A 20,129-nucleotide genomic window follows, 5' to 3' on the forward strand; every position below is an offset into this window, starting at 1 on the left:
CGCGTTTCGCCCGCACCCGCCCAATTGTTGCCGCCTCGGCCCCCTCCCCCTTCCGGGTACCTGGAAACCTCGGCCGGGGAGCCAATTCCTGCTGGGGACGCGGACGGCGGGCCGCGGGAAAGCGAGGTGGGGCGGCGCGGGGCGGCGGGAGGAGGAGGAGGAGGAGGAACAGGCGGGCTCTTTTGTTATGCAGAAAAGACCCGCGCACATCCCCGCGGCTGGCGGCACAGCCCGGGAGGGGAAAGCAGATGGAGTCTGGAAAACCGATCCCCACGCTGGGGATGCGGTGGCCGCCACCTTTCCCCCCCTCTCTCCCCCGCCTCCGGCAACCTGTGCGGAAGCCAGGTCGCCCAGGCTTGCCGGGGCAAAGCTCCCGCACCGAGCGCGCTGTGACACGTGAGCCGTGGTTACCGCCGCGCCTGCGAGCAGATGGCGCGCCCGTTAGCCCTGGAAACCAGGCTGGGCGCAACAAATCCCTTCTTCCTTTTTTCATTTTATTTTACTTTTAATCTGGGAAGGCTCTTGGTGTTAGAACCTCGCAGTTAATTGGGGGCGGGACTTATCCAAACATTCTTTACAGTATGCACTAGCTTTCTGCGAAACAAAATTTCCTCAACGTTGCTGATTTGTGTTCAATGTTTCACTTCCTTCTACTTTAGTTTCTTATTTAACGTGTGAGTGTAGATAGAGCGAGCTGTGTTTTTCCCCTTAGACTTTGTCGTTGTTTATGACAGGTTTTAGATTTATAGAGAAAATTGTAAAGATAGCTCCAAGGGTTCTCGTATCCAGCACCCAGTTTCATCCACTGCAAATGGATTAGTAGAGGACATTTGATTTGTTAAAATTAGTGAACCAGAATTGGTATGTTATTCTTAACTAAAGTCATTATTCAGACTTCCTTAATTTTTACCTAATGTCTTCTCCCCACCCCTCCCCCCTTTCCAGGATACATTGCTTTTGGTCCCATGTCTTCTTTCCTCATTTTTGACCATTTCCACAGATCCCAGAAGCACTGGGCAGGTATTTTGAAGGGTGACCTTCCACCAGGATTTGAATGAGACTTCTTTAAATGTCTATAAACATTTCCCTACAATAACTTTACTGCAGATCTATCATTCTCATCTTCTTTTCTGTACCAAGGCTCCAGTCTTCACCTCAGATCTCAAATATGCATAATGAGCCATCAGCAGAATTCTGAATGCTCAAGTCCTTCATTTTTTTACCCTAGATTGTTGGTAAATACAGCCTAAAAGTCGCCACCAGGCCATACATTAGAATGACATTAAAGGCATCCACAACATTTCGACATGAAGAAAAGCAACAATAATAGCAAAAATTGACATTTCTATAATAGAAATAACAATTTGAGCTGAAATCTATCTTGTAGGTAGAAACATAGAGAAATAAAAAAAGTAAAGTTGGAATTTATTAAATTTTTCTCTTACGTGGGAGCAGAAAATTAAGATGAGGAAGTATTTTCAAGTTGTATTAATTTCCTATGGCTGCTGAAACAAATGACCACAATCTGGCTGGAAAAAACAGAAACTTCTTTCATTGTTCTGGAGGCCATAAGTTGTAAAAGAAAAATCAAGATACTGATAGGGTCACACAACCTTTGGTAATCTAGAGAAGAATCTGTCATTTACTCTTCCAGCTTCTGGTGGCTGTCAGTAGTCCTTGACATGTAGCTGCCTCACTGCAGTCTCTGCCTGCTTGGTCACATTGCCTCTTTTGTCTATTATATCTCTCCCATGTGTATCTTATAAGGACATTTGTCATCGGATTTAGGTCTTACATGGATAAACCAGGATGATCTCATCTCATGATCTTTAATTATATTTGCAAAGACTCTTTTCCTCAAATAAGATAGTGTTCATGAGTTCCATAGTTTATGACATGGATATGACTTTTGGTGGGGGCCACCATTCAGCCTTATAGACCAACATTCAAAGTATCAAAGCCCATTTATTTCTCTGGTGTTTCAAAATGCTTGTGGTTGTTTCTTTGAAGTTAGACAGTTTTATGTGATAGGTCTTTTCTTAGCTTTTTCAGAGTAAAAGTACTTTATTTCAAGTGTACTTCTCTATCAGTCAAGAAATACTAAGACACTTGTAATTTTACTGATTGTTAAAGTAAGAATCATCTTACATTTGGAGAAAGACTGAAAAATGAATGTTTGATGGACAAATTTAGGGACATTATTCCAACACATTTATTAAAATCAATGCTTGTAAGTCCCAGCATTCAAAAACAATCTGTGGATCCCTTGGATATTCAGTTTATGTCTGATGTTGGCTGGGAAGTAGGCTGGGACCATCTCCAAGTTTGGGTTTTCCATGCAGCCTGGTAGTTCATGGTAGTTGGACGTCTTTCAGGTAGCTCTAGAGATCCAAAATGAGTGTCCCTACTACAAAATGGGTAGCCTCTTGTGACATAGTGAGCATCAAATCTGCAATATTTTTTTGAATGAGATTAGTCAAATGTTCACCCTCTCTCAAGGAGAGAGGACATTACTCCACCTCACAATGGGAAAAGTAGCAAAGACTTTGGGGACATATTTTAAAACTGCCCCTCCAGGATTCATTCCAACTGACGTATTTTACTGTTCTACCTCAATAATTTCTTCCTGAACTGTCATTGACTTTGGAATAGTCTGGTACTACTTGTATGGCAACAGTTCCCAGGCTATTTATCATGCTAAGCTTACAGTTTTCACCACTGTCTAGGTTTTAGAATCACCTGGGGAGATTTTTTAAAAATTCTAATACTTGAATCCCCCACCTGGATATTTCCAATTTGTTTGACCTGGAATTTGACTTAGTTACTAAGTATTTTTAAATGCTTAATGTCTGTTCCTTTGCATCATGCTAGTTGTGTGTTTCTTCAATGCTTTCCTTGGATGCTTCTGATTCAGTGGATTCAGAAATGGAACCTCAGATCTCATCAATGAGAACAGGAAGAGTTAGGTAGGTGTGCTACCCTCTAGAGTCAGTTCAGAAGTCTTGCTATGTCTCTGGTTTTTGTAAAGAGTCATGGTTACAAATTTGATGAGTGAAGGTGAAGGTATAATAGAAGAGCGAGTAACAGGGCTGTGAGCAGGAGAATATGCAGATAATATCTGACATTCCTCTGCAAACAACATATTCTACCACTCCTCAAACCTGCAAATAGTCTTTTACTGTTTTGAGCTTCCAAACCCCAAGATTTACAGAAACAAGAGATCGATCACACTTTACAGAAAGAATACACTGTAGTGAAATAGAATTCAGTCAACGTAGAGCAGGACAGTCTGGCTTGTCCAGTTAGTGTATCAGGTTCCTCATATATTTTCTTTAACTACTGCAAGCAGTGGAAATCAAGTGATCTTTGTGTGTCATCTGTGTTCAAAACTTCACTTGCAGAAGGTAATAAGAAATGGATTTATCACCTGGGCAGGTAACAGCAGTCTTGGCTTTATATCCTGTCAGTTCTCAAGCTTCTTTGAGTGGATCAATGTAATAGTTCTTAAACGAGGGCTGTGGAATGAGGGGGTAAATTCAAGTGTGATATGTTTGATATATTGTAAGAACTTTCATAAATGCCACAACGTACCCCCACCCAGCACAATAAATTAAATGAAAAGATACACATAAAATGGTCTTTGTCTTCAACCATTCATTGGTTAGAGAATCTGGTGAATTTGCTTCTCTTAACTGTTAACAAGGTCAGAGAAGGCAGAGCATTTAATTTTGACTGACCACAAGCAATGCGAAAAAGAGGATGAGTCCATGAATGTCTTCTGCTCATAACCTTAGCAACAATAAAAAGAAAATAATACCAACGAGCAGTTATGGCTTTCATCTCAAATGATAACCAGATGTCCAGCTGTGGGAGGTGTATGTGATTTTGTGTCCACAGGGGACAGAGGAATTCATTTGTTATCATCTGTGGACTCTTCATAATCCTTAGCACTATGGAACGAGGTCAATTTTCTTTTTCTGTTTTCCTTCATGTTTTTATTAGCATATTTTAGCTGAATAGGGGGATTTGATTGTGATATTTCCATATGTGCTTATAAGGTACCTTGATTAGATTCGTCCTCTTCCTCCATTACATGAAGATGGCATAATGAAAGGTCAGTTTTTTTAATAGTCATGTGACTTTTATTCTCACTAAATGCAAACATACCGTACTTGGTTCACATGTGTGTATATGTGTGTGTATTTCCATGTGTGTGCTAAAGGCAAGGATGGGAAGGAGGTTGTGCTGATACAAGCGTTCTAGATCATAGCAGGCTGGATACATTTTGAGTTGGTGTTTCTGGGACTGGTGTGGGAATGGAGCAGATGGCGGGGCATTCCTTTTTGGTGCAGCACTTAAGCTGCAAGCTTGAATGTGGTGTTTGGAGGCACTAGAGTGGTGAGACAGCAAGAACGGACCAGCTGTTGCCCTGGAACTGAGATTCTGGAGAAAACGGGTAACACAGGCTTCCTCTGAATCCATAGGGTCTTATCCAGAGAGGAAGGAATTAACTTTGAGAAGCAGAGAGATAAAGATTCTAGATCAAACTTGGCCATAAACTTGCTGGTGATATAGAACAGAAAGGTATTGTCTACGTAGGCCTTGGTTTTCTTTGTAAGGGTCAGGGAGAATTTGGAAGACATCTGAAAAATCCTACATATTTTTATTCTAAATATTTATAGGACAGTTAGTATATCTTTTTAAAACGTGTTGCTGTCTCTTAAAACTATTTCCTACTTACTCCTAATTACTTGTATGAGACATGTAAGAATATTTCTGGAATCATATTTTTATTTCTATGTTTGGTGAAACTGAACACATTCCTACTCATTAAATTTCATTATGTATATCCATGTATGTGTATATATATTTTAATGAAAAGAATGTTAAAAAATATCAGACCACAGTCAGGAGTGGAGGCACATGCCTATAAACCCAGCTCAGTAGAGGTAGGAGGATTGTGGTTGGAGGCTAGCCCTGGGAACTTATCTGAACAAAAACTAAAGGAAAAAGGTCTGGTGCATGGCTTAAGTGGTAAAGTACCTGCCTAATAAGCACGAGGTCCTGAGTTCAAACCCAAGTACTGCAAAAATAAAAAAGGATCAGCTAATGACTAACCTTTTTGACCTCTGTTTGTCTCAGTTTAGAATTAAATGGCTGATTTTAACCTTTTATACCTACCAAATAACATTATTTTAATAGCATTTATTTATTCTAATACTTTCTAAGACCAAGTGAAAATATGTTCATTGTGTTGTGTAAAAGGAGTCTAGGGTGAGTAGGTAGAGAAAATTTGAGGTTTGTGGCTTAGGCAGTCAAAACTAAGTTGAAATAGTACAGATAATGCCTTTGCATAACCCAGAGCCACCCCTGTTATGTGTAGGACTTTTCTATGTTGGAATAACTAGACTAGTGGGGTGTTGAGACCAAGTGGCCATGCAATAGCCAAGGTTATTCCAACTAATCAGGGGGAAATGTTAATGGACAAAGGTTAAGGTGTTGTCTCCATGCAGTCTGTGTTAAATTCGAACTGTTCCTGGAAAGAGGACTCATGAAACTATCATCAGTCCTATAGCATAATAAAATGTCTTTCCTCAAACCATTCCTGGGGGAAAAACAGGGCTAGCCTTAAAACATTGTTTTCTCTGTAACACCTTGTATAGCATAGTGATATTTCTCTGCTCACGATGGGGTCACATTCTGACAAGCCTACCATGAGCTGAAAATGCATTTAACATACCTAATTCACTGAACACCATAGCTTAGTCTAACTTACCTTTAACATGTTCAGAACACTTACATTAGCTTATAGTTGGGCAAAGTCATGTAACACAAATTCCATTTAATTAAAAAAAGTGTTGAAGGGCTAAGCATGATCGTAGATGCCTGTAATACCAGCTATGTGGAAGGTGGAGATCAGGAGGATTGCAGTTTGAGGCCAGCCTGGGCAAAAAGTTAGTGAGACCCTATTTCAGCCATAAGCCAGGCATTGTTGTGTGTTCTGTAACCTGAGCTACACTGGAGGCATAGGTAGAAGGATCATGGTCTGAGACTGGTCTCAGGCAGAACATGAGACCTACTCAAAAAATAAAGCAAAAAGGAGGATGACTTAAGTGGTAGCAAGCACAAAGCCCTGAATTCAAACTTCAGTACCACAAAAAAAAAAAAAAAGAAAGAAAAGAAAAAGAAAAGTTGGAGATCTCATGTGACCTATTGAATACTTGTATCCCAAAACACTGGTAACACAGTCCATGGTACAGTATTATCTGTGTCCCCTCATGATCAGGAGACTGACTGGGAGCTGTGGCTCCTGCTGCTGCCCAGTGTCACAAGAAGGAATCAGACCACGTATCACTAGCTGGAAAATAATCAAAACTCAAAGTACACTTTCTACTGAATGCATATCATCTTTGCACCATTGTAAGAATCTTAAAATTTAAGTCAAACTGTCATCAATTAGAAACTATACTGGAATTTGTAGCCTTTCTCAAAGAGGCTAGAATTCCTTCTAAGGGAATTCTCTTAGTCTCTAGTCATACTAACAAGACTGTCCAACCTTCTCTGACCCTGACACCTGAGGCCTCCAAGGCATGTGTTGGCTTCTTTCTGCCTCCACTGGGGATGCATGTTATCAGCCATCTCAGGATAGTATGGATCCCTCTGCTAATGAAGCTGTCACCCCTTGGAAGGTCTGGGATGCACTGTGATGCCACTGTGTCCTCTCCAGGGGTGCCAGCAGTTGCTGCTGCAGCTGGATCTGGATCTGCTGCTAGGACTGGCACTGGTGCTGGTATGGTTCCTTCCCCTGGGTGTCCCCTTTCCTCCCCCAACCCCAGCAGTGTCCTACTAGCACAGCATCTCTCTAGTAGCTAATATTTTGTTGCATTTATTTCTCCTTCTGCAGGCCTACATCTCTTTAGTAAATAGGTCTAATATCCTTTGTGTGTCTATATAATTCCTCTATATTTTAGTTACTTAGCTTTTTTTCTGATGAAGTTAAATTCTGCCTAACTTTCAATTCAAGGAAAATTTCTTTCTGTTCTCATCATCCAGTTTTACTGGATTTCTTAGTGTTTGATAATGTTCCCATGTGACCATTCTGACTATTTTCTTAAGCTTACTGAAATTTGCTCTAGGAATTTGTTTTTCCATCTTACTAGTTCCTTTACTTTTCTGGTGGTTTAAATATTTTATTGATGTTTGCAGCCATAATACTCAAATGCCCTTTTATAGTAATTTGTTTTTGTTCTTTTCCAAAATTTTCTGTAGTCTTGTGAGTTTTTCAATAATGAAAAATTTCAAAAAGATTTCACCTTAGGCAATGCCAACGCAAATCAAACAAAATTGCTAGTTGAAGAACAATACAGTTATATAAACAGTTTGTCTTTTTTCAGTGACTCTTTTTAGGGAGTTAAACATTACAATTCACCTGAGGGTTAACTGAGAATGTATTATAAAGAGAGGAGAGCAGACAGTTTTGCCAGTGTGAGATAACACATGTTGTAACTACAGGGCTAAAATTAAAAAAGAAAAACAGAGTCAAATTAAAGTTTGCACAATAGTAAGAATATAAATGGGCTCTTATCATTGTCTAATGATCCTTTTGTCAAATATATAATTAGACAGCAAGAGAAGGAAACTTCTCTACAGTCTGAGCTGACGAGAGGCAAGTTTCACTGAATTACATGGCTGTAAATTAGGCGTGTGGATATTTTTCTGTTTAAAGTGGTGGACTGATGGTTAACTGGTATATCAACTTGTCTATACCACAATACTCAGATATTTAATCAAACATTATTCTGGATATTTCTGTGGTGTGTTGGATCAGATTTACATTTCAATTGGATGTTGTGTAAAAGCAGATTGCCTTAATTAATTTATTTATTTAAGCCTGCTTTGTAGACAGGGTTTTGTTATTTAGTCCAGGTTGACCTCAAACTCACTATCTTCCTGCTACTTCTTCCAAAGTGCTGGAATTACAAATACACCCCACCATGTCTGGCTCAGCAGATGGCTTTTCATAATGTGGGGGAAGGAGGACAATCAGTTGAAGGCATGAATAGAGCAGAAGGGTGGCCGGCCTTTTCCACAGAAGAGAGAATTCTGTTGACAGACAGCCTTCAGATTTCCTCTACAGCATCACCTCTTCTTGATAACACAGAAGACCATCTCTGGACTCCAACTGCCACTGTGTCCTTGGTTTTTAGTGTGCCAGTTACTCCCATCAGAGACTTGCCAAGCCTCCAGAATCATGTGAGCCAACCCCTTGAAGACAATGTCTTTGTATATACACATCCCGATGCTTCTACTTTCTGGAGAACCCTGACTGACACATGTAGCCTAATTATTTATTTGTTTGAGAATAATCACAGAGAACTGTTTGAAAAACCCCCAAACAATCTTTTCTCTCAGGTCAATGCCGCTCTCATATGAATATATATTAATAGCATTAAATCTCAATGAAATGTATTTATGGACTAGGTAACTCAGAAAGCATTCTTAAAACCTACAGTTACTTTAATTTATTGTTTACACATTAATAATTATTACTCATTAATTATTATGAAACAGTAGTATATTATGCGTGGGCAAAACCCTTTTCACTACAGAAAATACCAAGCACTTTATGAGCTGCTGGGAGCCAATTTCTGCTCGCAATGCATATATTGCTCTCTGATTTGAGTCAGCCAGGAGCCTAAATATCATTTATGCTTGAATTTCAGACAAGAAGTCTTTGGTGCTACCATAAAGATGCATCCAGTGCCATGTGTCAGTAGGTCGCACCTGTAAAAAATCCTAGTTACTGGAGAGGCTGAGATTATAGGATTGGGGTTCTAGGCCATCCCAGACAAATAGTTCATGAGACCCCCATTTCAACCACTAGCTGGGCGCAGTGGTGTGTGCCTGTTACCCTAAGCTATGTGGGAGGCTGAGATCAAGCAGATCACAATTCCAGGCTAGCATGGGCAAAAAAGTTTGTGAGATCCCCCACCTCAATGGAGAAAAGCTGGGTGTGGTGGTACAAGTCTGTAATTCCAGTGATAGCAGGAAGCCTAAATAGGAGGTTTGTGGTCTAGGCTCATGGGAGCCAAAAGTGAGACTATTATCTCAAAAATAATCAGAGAGAAAAGAGCTGGGGCATGGCTCAAGTGCTAGAGCAACTATCTTGCAAGTGTGAAACCCTGAGTTCAAACTCCCATACTGCAAAAAAGAAAAAAAAAATGTATCCAGAGTCCAAATATGGCTTACCACCTGATTCCAAGCCCCCTTCATCTGTCTATTCTCAAAATTGATCTTCCTGTTTGTTATCCCTCTGTAAGTTTTTTCTCAGCAACAGCTACAGTGATCCAATTAAAATGTCAGATCAACTTTTCCTTCTGCTCCACACATTCCGTGGACTCTTCTCATTCATTCAAGATAAAAGCCAAGTCCTTACCATGGCCTACAAGGTCTTAAGGACTTGACTTCTTTTTGCTGCCTGGTCTTAACACCTTCAATTCCCCTCCCCATTTATTTTATTCAGCTACACTCAGCTTCTTGCAAATCCTTGGTTATACTTCTGTCCATGGAACATGCATTTAGTTCCATCCCTCTGCTGGAACACTTCTTCCAGAGAGCTATGAATCTCTCTTCTTTTGGGAGCATATTAGTTTCTATACCAAAACCCCTCAAAATTTCATTAGCTAAATATAATAGAAGATTATCTTTCACTCATGTAGTGTGACAATAGTATTCCTGGATGGCAGGTAGTTTCCCTGTATTTAGTGATTCTATGACCCAGGCTCCTTCTATTTTGGTGTCCTGCAATGCCCTCAGACAGGTCTTCAAGTCCTCTGTTTCTGGTGATAGAAGGAGAAGACAGTGGACAAAGGCTACATCATTCTTCTTACCCTCTCGATAAAACTTATGACCACACTGGATTGAAGGGGAGTGGTGATTATAGTCACGGACTCTGCAGCAAGAAATGAACACTATAGGTGGGAGCAAGAGTTCTTGGGCAGCTAGCCATTTCTGGCATAGACTATCCCCTGGCCACCAAATATCTGTGTGGCTCCTTGCCTAAAAGAGACAAACCAAAGCTCTATCCAAGTACCATTTGCAGGACAAAGTTCAGGAACTCTGGCTAATGTGTTCCTTTGGTTCAGAGATCTCTGAGTTAAGAGACAAATTGTCTGCCCACCTCTCCATGCCCAGTAACATCATAGAAGAAATATAGAGCAAGAACATGACAAGTAGAAAAACCCCCAAAACCCATCATTTGGAAGGCGGAAGGATAGGAGCCCTATAGTACTGACTGAGCCATAGCAATGAGGCATCCAACTGGGCAGGCACTATGAAGACTCCCTGCCCTTGAGGTGGAAGAGGGCTCTGCCCTCTGGGATATTCTTTTTTGTGCAGCATTTGTCCTGGCAATTTCTGAGGTGGACACTAGGAATGTGACCTCCCTGGAGCTGGCACAACCTCCATAGTCTGCTTCCTCCTGGTGGACGTTTGTGGTCCTGGAAGGCATTTTATAGTCAGAGGCTTTTTAAGACCCAGATTGCCACTTTCTTGGTTTCTTAGGAAACATTCCCTTAATTCCTAATCAGTTCCATCTGCTGGTGACCATATCCAAAGTTCTTTCCTAGACATAGTCCCCAGGTCTGCTCTATTTGCTTCCTTATATTTGCTTTCCCCTGTACTTCTCTCTGTTAATTTAATGTGAATAATTTGATGCTCCTTGAAGCTGTCTGGTTGGTGGAAACAGAATAGAGTTATCATGATCCCTTGCAAACCTCAGCTTAACCGAAACAGTTTAATGAATATTTTTTAGTTTTTATACAGATGTGATATACTTCATTATTACTCACCCTATCATTATTTTCTTCATTTTAACCTTCCTTAGTTTCCTCTAACAGTCCAACTTTTGGAAATACATTCTGTACGTATTTATATGTGTATATGATAGTGCTTATACTTGTATGGGATCTGTGGAAACATTGGGAGAAAACATGGGAACTTTGTCTTTCTGAACCTGTCTAACTTTGCTTAAGATGATGTTCTCCAGTTCCATTCATTTACCTGCAAATGACAAAATTTCATTCTTCTTTATGGTTGAATAAAAGTCCATTGTGTATAAATGCCATATTTTCTTAATCCGTTCAACAGTAATGGGGCATCTTGGCTGTTTCCATAGCTTAGCTATTGTGAATAATGCTGCAATAAACATGGGTGTGCAGATGTTTTTATTGTAACCTGACTTACATTCCTTCAGGTATATGGCAGTTCTGTTTTTAGTTTTTTGAGGAGCCTCCATACTCTTCTCCACAGTGATTATACTAATTTAATTCCCACCAACAGTGTATGAGGATTCCTTCTCCCCCACATCTTCACCAACGTTTGTTGTTGTTTGAGTTCTTGAGGATAGTCATTCTAACAGATAAAATCTTAACCCCAGACCAGAAGTAAGACAAAGCACAACTGTTCAAATTCCAATGGTGAGAATTACTTATGTGGCTTTGTCCAGATGTAAGAGGGATTGGGAAATGTAGTTCCTGGCTCAGAGGCCAGCTTTTAGCATGAGATTTTGTGGACAGTTTGGTCTCTGCCACAAGTTCTTGTGAAGCATTACCTTGGTGAAGTCTTCCTGATCACGCAACTGCTCCTGGCTCCAGCATCCACTGTCTACGTTTTCTATTTTTATCTTTCTCTAGAAAAGCTTCTACCACTTGGCACATTGTGTACTTTGTCATTTCTGCCCTTCTGCCTATGCATAAGCTCCCAGACTCATTCTTTTGCAGTGTTGTGTCCCCAGTGCCATGTACTCAGACTCAGGGACTGAACACTGACCAAGTGAACACAAACACTGGGGAAGAGTTCAGGGTACTGAAATGAGATTCTTGTTTAGAGTAGCAGTGTTCCAGTAGGTAGAAGAAAAAGTCAAAGGACTAAAGCACAAACAATTCTACTTCTAGGAAATGCCAAATGATATTTGTATACCCATGCTCATTATTCAGATTAACCTAAAGGAAGAAACAACCCAAGTGTCCATCAATGGATGAATGGATAAATAAAATTGACATGTATAGACAATGGAATGTGATTCAGTCATAAAAAGAAATGATACATGTTATAACACTGATGAACCTTGAAGACTTTATGTTACATGAAATAAAGTAGACATGGAAGGGCAAAGATGGTGTGATTTTAGTTATGTGAAATATAAAACAGGCAAATTCAGAGATTCAAAAAGTAGATTAGAAGTTGCTAGGAGTGGGGGTGGGAGAGGGGAGAGAGAATTACTGTTTAATCATTATAGAATTCCTGTTTAGCATGATGAAAAGTTTGAGAAATATATGTACACATATATGAGTATATATATATATATATATATACTTATATGTATTGTTTGCATAATAATGTGTAGATAATTAATGCCATTGAATTGCACACTTAGAAATGATTAAAATGGAAAATATGTGTTATATATATTTGACATAAAACTTGAAAGAAAGCAAATCAACAATTTAATTGAAAAAATAAACGTGAAAAGTACACATAATAAAGTGCAAACAAGATGATAGAAACAAGTCAAGGAGACAATATCCATAAACCAGCTGAACTCAACAGCTAAAGGAATTGATATAAAAATACAAACTCTACTGAAAAAAAAAGATACACCTGAAACAATAAGGACTAAAGAAGATTGAAAGTAAAGGAATAAAAAAGAGTTTAAAAAATCAAAAGAAAGGCCTGGGATCATGGCTCAAGTGGAAGAGCACCTTCATAAAATATCTAAAGGAAGTTGGGATTTCCATGTTAATATTGGTTAAAATAGATTTGAAGGCAAAAAAGTTCTACTAAAGATAAAGTCACAATATAAAAATAAACTATTTAACAGAAATTTCTAATAATTCTAAATTTTCAGAACTTAATAAAATACAGTATAAAATGCAAAAAGCCTCAAAATATGTATGGAAAATTGATATAATTGTAAAAGTGGATAGATTCAATATTCAAATGAAAAATTTCAACACATCTCTCATAATTGATGGCCATGTAGACCAAAAACTTTATGACTATATACAGAAGTCTTCAATCACAGACTGAACAAACTTGAGACAACAGATGTTTGTAAAACCATATACTTGATGGCTAAAGAATCCATATTCTTTTCAAGAAAATAAGGAACATTAAAACAGACAAACCTTATCATGTGCTAGGCCATAAAGCAACCCTTAATAAACTTCAAAGAGTATCATGTATCTCATGTTTTCTGTCTACAATACTCTCTAGGTATAAAATCCATAAAAATCCCATATATTTCAAAAATTTGAAATATAAATTTCTAAGTAACTCTGAAAAAGGAATGCTAATATAGGTTAAAATACAGTTAGAATTTCATGATAAAAATACTAAAGATCAAAAGTTTAAGAATGGGCAAGAAATGTATTTAAAGGCAATTTTTTAGCAAAGGAAGGAATATTGAAAATCAACAGGCAAGACCTAGTTAGAAAAAATAAAAAACCCAAGGATGGTCAAAGAAAATAAAATACAAATATAAGACCAGAAATTTATGTAAAAGAAAACAAAATGTAATGGAGAAATAAACAAAACCTTAATTATCACACATACATTTATATCCCAGAGAAATTCTTATACATGTACATCAGATAAAATAGATAAAACAACAATAATTATGTTATCAAACTTAAAAGTGGACAAAAGTGAAATTTATAAATAATCAAAACTGACTAAAAGAGAACCTCTTTAAAAAACAATACTTTTAAGTAATTTGCATTTATAACTAAAAAAGCCTTCTCACAAAGAAAAGTTTAATCTCAATGGTAGTGAATTCTACCAAAAATTTAAGAATGTTAGCAGTCATATGTAATTTCCAGAACACTTCTCAAGTTAGTTTAATACTTTTAAGCCAGTATCCCCCTGATAGTAACAATGTCAAAAGGAAAGACCTAATATCCATCAGGAACATAGAAAAATTATTGAAAAATATTAGCAAGTAAGATTTAGAACTATACAAATAACACCCCATAACTATACTGCAGTTGTCTGAGAAATGCAAGATGGGTTAATATTCAATAATCAATTAATGTAATTCATCATATTAAAAGAATAAAAGATAAAACTATATTATCATCTTCATAGGTGTATGAAATGATTTAATTAAAAATTGTAATTGACACATAATGTTTGCATGTATTTATAGGGTACAGTATGATAATTCAACTCGTATATAAATATGTAATGATCAAATTACAGTAATCAGTTTTTCCATCTCCTCCAGCATTCATCATTTCTATGTGTTGGGAAACTGTGGACTCCTTTTTTCTGGTTTTGAAATATGTCATAAATTATTGTAGTCTATAGTTAATCTATTGAGGTATAAGATAATAGAGCCAATTCCTCCCATCAAACTGTATTTTGGTACCTGTTACCCAATCTCTATCGCCCTTTCCCCTACCCTTCCTAATCCCTAGTAATTACTACTCTACTTTCTTTTTCTATAAAATCATATGTTTTAGCATCCAAAATGAGTAAGAATATGTGATATTTGTCTTTCTGTGCCTGACTTGTTTCATTTGACATAATATCCTCCAGTTCCATCCCATGTTGCCATAAATAACAGAATTTTATTCCTTTTTATGGTTGAATAATATATACCACATTCTCTCCATCCGTTCATCTATCATGGACACTGAGATTGATTCCCTATCTTGGCTATTGTGAATAGTGCTGCAATAAACCTGTGAGTGCAGATATCGCTTTCGTATATGACTTAGAAGTTAGGCCACTGGGGGTCAAAAGGAATATTAGGACGCCCAGCATCTTCCCTCTCTCTCTTTTGCATCTCATTGGGGGAATGGTTTGCCCTGCCACATTCTCCCACTATGACCAAAAAGCACCTGGTCAAATGGCCAAGGACTGAAAGCTCCAAAACTTTCAGCCAAAATAAACCTTTCCTATTTACAAGTTGACATTTTCAGGTATTTTGTTATAGTTAAGGGACAGATGACTAAAACAAGTTCCTTCTGGACATGAGTCTCTTGTTGGATAAATAGTTTGAAAATATTTTCTTTTGTTTTGCAGGTTGTTTTTTCACTCTGTTCATTGTTTCTTTTGCTGTTCAGAAGCTTCTTAGTTTGATATAATCACATTTGTCCATTTTTGCTTTTTTCATTGCCCTTTTGAAGTCTTATCCAAAAGATTTTTGTCTATACCAATGTCTTGAGGTATTTCCTCTGTGTTTTCTTCTAGTGGTTTTATAGTTTCAGATCTTTATATTTTGAGTTTATTTTTTTATATGATGGGAAGTGGGATCATGTTTCATTTTTCTACTTATGTATATCCAGTTTCCCAAAACATTTCTAATAAATGTTCTTCATTTTTTACCTCAGCCATTTCACCTCCATGGGGCCTGGGACCATGTGCTCCTAGCAGCAAGCATGTAGATTCAAAAGGAAGAAGTAAAACTTTCTATTGGCTGAAATATGAAAGTATATGAAAATCCTAATGAATCTGTAAAAAAATCTAATAGAATTAATTAGTAAACTTAGCCACATTGCCCAATCAAGTTCAATATGCAAAACTCTTTGCATTTTTTAGACTAGCAATGAACACTTGGAAAATCAAGTTAAAAATGCTATTACAGATCATAAAGTAAAATACCTAAAAATTAACTTAGCAAAATATATGTAATGCTTGCACATAGAGCAGTACCAAACATTGGTGAGGAAAATTAAAGATGTAAATAAATGGAGATATATATTTATAGATTCAACATTTGGTTACCTTAGTAAAAATTTCCATAACCTTCTTTTGTAGATCTTGGAAAAATTTATTGTCCAATTTATATGGAAGTTCAGAGGGCCTAGAATAACCAATATGATTTTGAAAATTAAGAACTGAGTTGAGAGTATACACTATCTAGCTTCAAGATGCCATAAAGTAACAACTCCAGATAAAATTTCCGTAAGAATAGACATATAGCTAGGTGCTGGTGGCTCATGCCTGTAATCCTAGCAACTCAGGAGGATCACAGTTCGAAGTCAGCCTGGGCAAATAGTTCAATGAGACCCTATCTCGAAAATACCTAACACAAAAAGGCCTGGTGGAGTGGCTCAAGTGTAGGCCCGGAGTTCAAACTCTGGTACCACACACACAGAAGAAAAAGAGTAGACATATAGATCAATGGATTAAATAGAGTCCAGAAATAGACTATATAAACATACACAGTTATCTGATTTTTGACAAAAGTTCAAAATAAGTCAGTGGGTCAAATGATAATATTTTCAACAAATAGTACTGGAATAGTTGGATATCCACATGGAATAAAATGAAATCTCAGCTCTTGGCTTACACCACACAAAAAAATTTTCTTGAAATGGATCATAGTACTAAATGTAAAAGCCAAACTAATAAAAATTCTAGAAGAAACAAGTACAAATAATACAAACAGAATAAACTAAACTACCAAAATTAAAATATTTGTTCTCTGAAAAAAATGAAAAATGTACTCACATCTAGAATACATAAAAATCTCTCACATTTTGAAAATAAGGCAGACAGTAAATGATGAACAAGAAAATGATTCAAACAAATCCTTTTCAAAAAAAAAAGGACACATAAGTGGTCATTTAGCATGTGAAAAGATGCTCAGTATCAGTCATCAGGAAAATGCAAACTAAAACTATAGTATTATACCATTACACAACCACCAGAATGCCCTGAAAAATGAAAATACTAGTAATATCAAATACTGCTATTACCAAAATAATAGTAATAGTAGTAATATCAAATACTACTATCTATTACCAAAAGTATGGAGCATCTTAACTCTCTTAAATCACTAGAGAAACAGCAAAATGGTAGACACACTTTGGAAAACTGTTTGCAGTTTTGTGTAAAGTTTAGCATGTTATGTTGTGAGCGCACACATAGGTATTCACCTGAGATAAATGAAAGTATATGTCCACACAAATTTTAAGAGCTCATAATAACCTTATTCATAATAGGGACAATCTGGCAGCAGCCCAATGTCCATCAGCAAATGAATGAATGAACAAGTGATGGTATAGGAATATAATTAACTATTTCTCATTAATGCAGAGAGAGGAATGCACAAGATGGTAGGATCTCAACAATTTTATGTGCAGCCATGAAGCCAGTCAGAAGAGCATGTACTGTGTAATTCCATTTACTTGAAATTCTAAAAAGTACAAAGCTAGCATATGGGAACCAAAAGCAGATAAGTTTCCTACAGCCAGAAATGAGGTAACATTGATTGTAAAGAAACACAATGAATATTTCAGGTGAAGAAATGGTCTATTTTTTTTTTTTTGCAATACTGGTTACAAGTTGTGGTCATTACAAATTGTCAGAATATTTTAATAGTATATTTTAAATAAGTGTAGTTTATCATATGTACATTATGCCTCAGTGAAGTTGCTAATAAAATGGGGATGGCAAAAGTCCAGGTCAGAGCTTCTTGACTTAGTTTATACTGGTATTCTGCACCACAAGTGGATAGTGCATAACTAAGTATATAGCTATGAATTTGGGTGTTAAATTGGGGAGGGGGGGCCTTCAAAATTACTGCTAGAGTTATTCCCTTCCTGAAATTGCTCTTTTTTGTTGCTGTCTGTTTTTCTTTCAGTGGATGCAATGGCTTCTAAATTGTCCAAAAGATTCTGGTCGAAATTTTGTAAATGTTGATATGTTCTATTTCCAAAAGGATAAAAAAGTAGTAAAGACTTGTAAGTTCATTTTTTTCCTTTCTTCATTCTCATACTATTCAAGACCTTGCCTTGAAACTAGTAATGAAAAGGAAATGCCACTGTCTTAGATAAAACACTGACTTAAAAAAACAGATAATTGCTTTTAGGGTTAAATTCTAAACTAGGTTTCAGGTTCTAGAAAGAATAGGGGATGTTAGAAGATAACATCAATTTATCACTGCATTATTAACCATTTCTACAGTTAAGCACCATTTTTATGTATTTTTTTACTATTGTTATTTGAACTGTTTAGCTTTTCAGTTTTTTCTTTTATTACCACTATTGCTTTTAAAATTAATTTATAATTAGTTCAGTGGCCTTGCCAAGGTAATCATGTAATATTTCCTTCCACTTAAATTTGTTTACCTTTTGCTAAATAGATAACATTTGTAGCTTTCACATTTAATTCCAATTCCACCAAAAGTTACCAAGTACTTGTTATTTTCTGTACATTGATACTAGAAGTGGAAGAGTATAAAAACAAATAACTGGATCTTCCCTACCTGAACTCATAATCCTCATAGGGGAGAGACAAAGAAATTTAATGAAATAGCACCCCATCATACAATTACATATAAAAGATTGTGAGGCCAATTGAAAGAACTATTGATTCTACTTTTTGATAGAGAATTAGAGTGGCTATTAAAGCTCAAAGTACTTAGCAGTGAAAGAGAAGGCAGAACAGCTTATACAGAAGGGAATGACAGAAGCGAAAAACAGGATTTTGTGTTCTAGTTTTCTAGGTAAGTTGAATGGAGGGACAAACTGTTCAACAAACTTTCCATGATATTTGAATTGTACTCTAAATTATCATAAATACTTACAAAAATCATTACTTTCAACTGGGCAGTACTGAAGAATGGACTCAAGAGGACTTCATACCTAGTGTAGTAGGCTTGAGCCTCTAAATCATGTGAGTTTGACACTCATATAAATGACCATTACTCAAGGGCATCTTAGTGGGAAAAATGTATTGCCTTCAGTTTAGAGTATCTAAATAGTAATTCAAAGCATTGTTAAAATCATAATAAATAGAAATGTTTTATAATATGAAGAAATAGAAAGCACACATGAAATAAATTGTTAATAGTCACAATATAATTAACAAGTCTGGATTGGATTTACTTTTATTCTTCAATACTCACATCTTTTTGTACTTCCTTCCCACAGAAGAAAAAGATCATGGTTCCTTTACGATGGATGGATAAGATTCAGAATACTGACCACCGCATTACTCACTGTGCAATGCAAGCAGCACAAGACTGGACAAGCTGTTCTAGACCTGAGCATATACACAAGAGAGCAAGCCACACCCAAGCTTAGTGGCTTCAACCCAGAACAGTCTATTATTTCTCAATATTGGTTTGGATTCAGGCTGGGTGAAGTTGCACGTTTCCTTTGCTTCCTGAGATTATATCTGGGATCATTTGTGATACTGACTTCAAGTAGTAGCTCAACAGGAGATGCAACATGTAAGGCCTTTTTACCTATCAGGACTACTTTCCACATCATTCAGTATTTAGCCTGGATTTCCTTATCTCGTGGTGGCTGGACAATAGTTTGGATCTTCTTTCCACCCAACATTTGCTTTGTTCCTCTAGTCTTCCTTAAACTAAAGAACCATCTTTCACAAGACATTTGGTTCTCTTGCCCCTCTCCCTACCTTTCTGCCCATCAAAATCATCCTCATGTCACAGTGCCCATTTCAGTGGCCACGTTCTCAATGGAACTTGAATGATGTTTTACTTTTCCACTTGATGTATACATACCTTCTGCTGGGTGTGCATCAGCAACTTCTGCACTGTCTCAGAATGTTGTTTGTCATCCTGCCCCTCATTGTCTTGTGTTTTCTACTGTTCAGTTGTTTTGAGAAAGGCTTGGCTCTAATCATGTATACCTATTCTAAGAAATGCCTTAGTATGGTCTTGGTGTGGTCTTTTCTCAGGCACATGTCCTATTTAGTTGTCTTGACTTTCACAGGAAAATACTGACTTTCTGCATTTAGACTGACCAATGAAACATGAAATTGAGCATTGTAAAAAAAAATACTCCAATTTGCTATCAGACAGTATAACCTAGAAAGCTCTGCTGCCCAGAACCTATCAAAAACTCAGTTGTAAAGAGTAATATGTATGGATACATGCCTAAAGGATATTCAGTCCATCCTTTCTCTAGACATATTCAATTTTATTCCTGGATTAAGCTAAACTGAAAGAGAAGTGCAGCCTGAAATATTTTTGTTTTAGTTCTCCAGGGAACTGCCTTAACAGAATGTCCTTCAGCATTATGCTGTTGGCTTTCATTTTTATGGACATGATTAAGAAAACCAAGTTCAACTTTTGGCCAATAAAATTG

At 37.1% G+C, this 20,129-nt stretch overlaps 1 long non-coding RNA gene across 1 annotated transcript; it reads left to right on the forward strand.

Moving 5' to 3' along the window:
• The first annotated feature begins 25 nt into the window (after positions 1–25).
• On the forward strand, positions 26–19,202 carry LOC141425803 (uncharacterized). The gene is made up of 3 exons (XR_012450909.1): positions 26–126; positions 17,654–17,753; positions 18,945–19,202. It is a non-coding gene; the product is annotated as an uncharacterized lncRNA (long non-coding RNA).
• Positions 19,203–20,129: the final 927 nt, after the last annotated feature.

Source organism: Castor canadensis, chromosome 8 (genome assembly GCF_047511655.1).
Source record: "Castor canadensis chromosome 8, mCasCan1.hap1v2, whole genome shotgun sequence".
Lineage (NCBI taxonomy): Eukaryota > Metazoa > Chordata > Mammalia > Rodentia > Castoridae > Castor > Castor canadensis.